The following is a 6,155-nucleotide window of genomic DNA, read 5'->3' on the forward strand; positions in this document are numbered from 1 at the left end:
CATCAGGTACCCTCAGGTTATCACCCACCTGTCTATAGAGGAGAGGGGGGGGGACAGGGTTGCACCCTCACATCATCAGGTACCTCCAGGTTATCACCCACCTGTCTATAGAGGAGAGGGGGGGACAGGGTTAGGAGCACCCTCACATCATCAGGTACCTCCAGGTTATCACCCACCTGTCTATAGAGGAGAGGGGGGACAGGGTTAGGAGCACCCTCATCATCAGGTACCTCCAGGTTATCACCCACCTGTCTATAGAGGAGAGGGGGGGGACAGGGTTAGGAGCACCCTCACATCATCAGGTACCTCCAGGTTATCACCCACCTGTCTATAGAGGAGAGGGGGGACAGGGTTAGGAGCACCCTCACATCATCAGGTACCTCCAGGTTATCACCCACCTGTCTATAGAGGAGAGGGGGGACAGGGTTAGGAGCACCCTCACATCATCAGGTACCTCCAGGTTATCACCCACCTGTCTATCCTCCTTCGGGGGGGGACAGGTTAGGAGCACCCTCACATCATCAGGTACCTCCAGGTTATCACCCACCTGTCTATAGAGGAGGGGGGGACAGGGTTAGGAGCACCCTCACATCATCAGGTACCTCCAGGTTATCACCCACCTGTCTATAGAGGAGAGGGGGGGGGACAGGGTTAGGAGCACCCTCACATCATCAGGTACCTCCAGGTTATCACCCACCTGTCTATAGAGGAGAGGGGGGGGGACAGGGTTAGGAGCACCCTCACATCATCAGGTACCTCCAGGTTATCACCCACCTGTCTATAGAGGAGAGGGGGGACAGGGTTAGGAGCACCCCTCACATCATCAGGTACCTCAGGTTATCACCCACCTGTCTATAGAGGAGAAGGGGGGGACAGGGTTAGGAGCACCCTCATATCATCAGGTACCTCCAGGTTATCACCCACCTGTCTATAGAGGAGAGGGGAGACAGGGTTAGGAGCACCCTCACATCATCAGGTACCTCCAGGTTATCACCCACCTGTCTATAGAGGAGAGGGTGGGGGGCAGGTGAGTGAAGAGAGTTAGGAGAAATGAGAGGAGGAGGCGAGGATAGAGGAAGTGAGGAATCAAGGAAATGCGTGTTGAGATTCTCCCATGTACTTACTTTATAAGGCCATCTTCCACATAGACGTCTGCATACCGAGACAGGTCGTCATTCACCACCGGCCCCCTTTAATCAGCAACCTCTCACTCTGCACACAGGATAGAGGGAGAAAGAGAGAGAGAGAGAGAGAGAGAGAGAGAGAGAGAGAGAGAGAGAGAGAGAGAGAGGAGAGAGAGAGAGAGAGAGAGAGAGAGAGAGAGAGAGAGAGAGAAGAGAGAGAGAGAGGAGAGAGAGAGAGAGAGAGAGCAGAGGGAAGAGAGAGGAGAGAAGAGAAGAGAGAGAGAGAGAGAGAGAGAGACAGAGGAGAGGAGAGAGAGAGAGAGAGAGACAGAGGGAAGAGAGGAGAGAGAAAGAGAGACAGAGAGACAGAGAGAGAGAGAGAGAGATGGAGGAGAGAGAGATTCTCTCCCTCTCTTAGAGAGAGAGAGAGACAGAGGGGAAGAGAGGAGAGAGACCTCCTTCTCTCCTCCCAGAGGGGAAGAGAGGAGAGAGAGAGAGAGAGAGAGAGAGAGAGAGAGAGAGAGAGAGAGAGAGAGAGAGAAGAGGAAGAGAGGAGAGACGGAGAGAGAGAGACAGAGGGGAAGAGGAGGAAGAGAGGAGAGAGAGAGACAGAGAGAGAGAGAGAGAGATAGAGAGGAAGAGAGAGAGAGATGGAGAGAGAGAGAGAGAGAGAGAGAGAGAGAGAGAGAGAGAGAGAGCAGAGAGAGACTTTTCAGTCATGATATTAGGAGATATTTGATAATAACTTATTGAAACAACAACTACAAGAACAGATGCTACGAGGAAGGATGTGTTTTCTGTTGAATACCCCGTCCTGATCTTCTGCCATCTCCCGTTACCAAGGATACACAGCTACAGATACGCCCTACCCAGGGAGAAAGATGTTACGTCTCCATGGCAACCTCGCCGTCTGTCTTCCCCGGTGCTGTAGCCTAACGTCTACTGGCTGAAGTGTTACCATGGAGATATGACTGTTTGGAGCTCTGTCTCTCTGCTTGCAACAACAACAAAAATGGCACAACCCAGGCTGGTCCTGGTCCTCCCTACTGCCTCTGATCTGGAGGACTCACTAAACAGAGAACATCCCTACTGCCTCTGATCTGGAGGACTCACTAAACAGAGAACATCCCTACTGCCTCTGATCTGGAGGACTCACTAAACAGAGAACATCCCTACTGCCTCTGATCTGGAGGACTCACTAAACAGAGAACATCCCTACTGCCTCTGATCTGGCGGACTCACTAAACAGAGAACATCCCTACTGCCTCTGATCTGGAGGACTCACTAAACAGAGAACATCCCTGGTCATCCCTACTTTACTATGGTCCTTCTGTAGCTCAGTTGGTAGAGCATGGCGCTTTAACGCCAGGGTAGTGGGTTCGATCCCCGGGACCACCCCATACGTAGAATGTATGCACACATGACTGTAAGTCGCTTTGGATAAGCGTCTGCTAAATGGCATATATACTATCTTTAAATGTAACATGGAAAATAAAATGGTGCCGTCTGGTTTGCTTAATATAAGGAATTTGAAATGATTTATACTTTTACTTTTTCTACTTAAGTATATTTATAATTTAAAACCAAATGCTATTAGATGTTTACTTAAGTAGCATTTTACTGAGTGACTCAGGTATGTCACAAGTATGACAATTGGATTCTTTATCGACCACTGCCATTGTATCCAAACATGACCAAGAATCCTGAAAGCTGTGCATTATTCTAACAATAGCTTTATTCAATGTGTTACACCATTTAAATAGCTGCATGTATTCTGAATGAACCAACTAGGCTAGAATATCCCCAAGACAGATCTTCTCTCTCTCTCTCTCTCTCTCTCTCTCTCTCTCTCTCTCTCTCTGTCTCTGTCTCTGTCTCTCTCTCTGTCTCTCTCTCTGTCTCTCTCTCTCTCTCTCTCTCTCTCTCTCTCTGTCTCTCTCTCTCTCTCTGTCTCTCTCTCTCTCTCTCTCTCTCTCTCTCTCTCTCTCTCTCTCTCTCTCTCTCTCTCTCTCTCTCTCTCTCTCTCTCACAGAGACAAACTATTGTCTTACTCCTTCCAACCTGCAGCACAACATACAACGTCGGATTGTCACTTCGTGTAAATCCTGATAACAACTGAACCATGTCAGGTAGAAAACAGACGCATTGTCTTGACTCGTCGCCAAGACAGAAATGGTCAAAAATGATCTTCGCGATCAGGGTGGTGCCTGGCTGGCTGACATGGGGAGACTGGGCATCACACAGGCCTTCTACTCAAACTGCCTAGCTATCATCCTGCGACACTAAGATTTTAATCCCCGCCAACGGTATCAGGAGCAGGGATTTATCTCGCCGAGGCTGCAGCTTGGTCGCCCTCGACAACCTCAGCGTGCCTTTAGTCTGGGCTACAATCATTGTTTTCTCTGTAGAACTGAATATAATAAACAGAAACTAGCTCATGTTTGTAAGCCTATAGTCTAAGGAACCTCCAGCGGCGACAAGTTAGACTAGGTATGTGGTGCTGAAATGGACAGCGCCCTTTGTTCCTATTGACCGAACACAATGGCTATTCCGCGCTAGACAGCCAGCCAGCCCGTCGGGCTGCCAGCCCCGCCAGGTGGTAGTCTTACCGGAAGGTGGGGGATACCATTCCCTGGTGGTCAGTACCGGACATGCTCTCTCTCTGTCTCTCTCTTTTTTCCCGCAGCCAGTGAACTCAGAGGCGGAAGGAAGCTCTAGCTGCAGGACCTCCTTTTGTCTTCGCGTGCAGCGCAGTCAGAGCAGTTCAGGTGTGTATTTTGTGTGTGTGTAGGGGTGTGTGACAGAAGCTGTGATGGCTGTCAAAACGGCGCTGTTCAATTCATCACCACACGAAGCCTATTTGTGTCTTTACCTGACCGTCACCGGTTCAGGTGATGAAGCAGCCTAGAGAGATATAACTGCGTAGCCTATTTTAGGAACAGCCTAGCTGACGTCACTGCACTGCAAGAACAGAGTAATGCTACAGTGGAAATTGCTTGATCTGCCCTACTTTTAATCAACATAAACATGAGCCAAAAATTTTAATCAGTTTTCACCTACCTTTCCATTCTTCTGACCGGAATGTGTACACTGCCTCCCTGCCGGGTACTCAATCTCCACACCCGGCCCCACATCCTCTCTCTCCCGGGTGACTTATTGACCTGAGAACCGACAGCCCGGACCTCACTGGCCTCACTTGCCGTCTCAGGAACGTCGCCATCGGTGTGGTCGAGGAGCCTGTCTCGGCTGACGCTCCTGGGAGTCCTGGTTCCTCTCCTTCCCGCGGCAAAGTTATCACAGTCTACAGTCTTACTGTCGGGCGCCATCCTGCCAAGACAGGAAACATCCGTGGGATGTCCGTTGGTTAGGCCCGGTTGTAATTGATCCTGCCAGGTAGACAGGAAGCTCGTTCTCCCGGTTCCTAATTAGCCTCCTGCCAAGTCAGACATGATAACGACCGTGTGTCTATTAGCCTTTCTACTCACATTAGACAGGAACTGTTGATGTGTCTTTATTGGGATCCAAAAGGTTTGAGACAGGACAGTCTTTTTTACTCCGTTATCGACGGTCTCGCTGCTGCCAAGGCACCTGTGTTTTGTGTCTTTACGTGAACTTTGATGCGTGTCTCGAGGAGAGGAGGAATGTGATGATTGATGATGATGTAGTGCTCTAGTTTCTATCGGATCCCAGCTGGGGCAGAGAGGAGAGGGGTATTTGAGAGAGATTAGAGATCCAATTAGTTCTGCAAGACAGGAACCCCACCTTGTGTCTTTATTAGGGATCCCTCTCTCAAGACACCCCTTGTCTCCTCCCTCCTCTCTCTTTATTAGGGATCCTCCTTAGCTCCCCAAGACCTCTCTTTCCCTCCTTCTTTAGGATCCCCTTAGCTGCTGCCCTATTTCTCTCTTTCTAGGAATCTTTACCCTCCTTCTCCAAGACTGTCTCCCTCTCTCTTTACCCCCTTTCTCCTCCTTCCCCTCTCACACCTCCTTCTCTTCCTTCCCCTCTCTTTAGGGATCCTTCTCTCCTAGCTGCTCTCCAAGACACCCCTCCTTCTCTCCTCCCTCTCTCTTTAGGATCCTCTTCTCAAGACCTCTCTCTTTGTGTCTCTCACCTCTTTCTCTCCCAATTAGCTCCCTGCCAAGACTCTCTGTATTTCTCCCTCTTTATTAGGATCCCCTCTACTCCCTCTTCTCAAGACCCTCTCTCTCCTCCCTCTCTTTATTACCCCTCCTCTCCTCCCTCTCTCTTTACACCTCCTTCTCAGGAATCCCTGTATACACCTCCTGTCTGTCCTTCTTTACACCAATTAGCTGCTCCCTCTCTCTTTCCCTCTTCACCCCCCTCCCTCTCTCTGCTGCCCTCTCACCCCTCTTATCTCCCCCTCTTTCTTAGGGATCTCTTTACCCAAGACAGGAATCTTTTCCCCCTCTCTCCCTCTCTCTTTACCCCTCCCAAGATCAAACTCTCTCTTGTGTGTCTGAATCTAGGATCCTAATTACCCCTCTGCCTAATAAAATGTGTATTTGTAGGCTGAGGGATCAAAACATGCCAAGACAGGAATGTGTAACTGTGTCTTTATTGATCCCACATCTAGAATGGCAAAGACAGAATTTGTATTTGCTTGTCTTTATTAGGATCCCTGTAGCTGCTGCCAAGACAGGAATGTGTATTTGTGTGTCTTTGTTGTGGATCCCAATTAGCTGCTGCCAAGACAGGAATGTGTATGTGTGTCTTTATTAGGGATCCCAATTAGTGCTGCCAAGTGTGTGTATTTGTAGTCTTTATTACATTTAATAGCTATTCCAAGACAGGAATGTGTATTTGTGTGTTTATTAGGGATCCCAATTAGCTGCTGCCAAGACAGGAATGTGTGTATTTGTTTGTCTTTATTAGGGATCCCAATTAGCCTACTGCCAAGACAGGAATGTGTATTTGTGTGTCTTTATTAGGGATCCCAATTAGCTGCTGCCAAGACAGGAATGTATTTGTGTGTCTTTATTAGGGATCCCAACTAGCTGCTGCCAAGAC

At 49.1% G+C, this 6,155-nt stretch overlaps 1 pseudogene; it reads right to left on the reverse strand.

Moving 5' to 3' along the window:
• Positions 1–4,450, reverse strand: part of LOC124029335 — a 16,937-nt pseudogene extending 12,487 nt beyond the window's left edge.
• Between the last annotated feature and the right edge of the window lie 1,705 nt (positions 4,451–6,155).

The sequence above is a fragment of the Oncorhynchus gorbuscha genome, unplaced genomic scaffold (assembly GCF_021184085.1).
Source record: "Oncorhynchus gorbuscha isolate QuinsamMale2020 ecotype Even-year unplaced genomic scaffold, OgorEven_v1.0 Un_scaffold_6159, whole genome shotgun sequence".
NCBI lineage: Eukaryota > Metazoa > Chordata > Actinopteri > Salmoniformes > Salmonidae > Oncorhynchus > Oncorhynchus gorbuscha.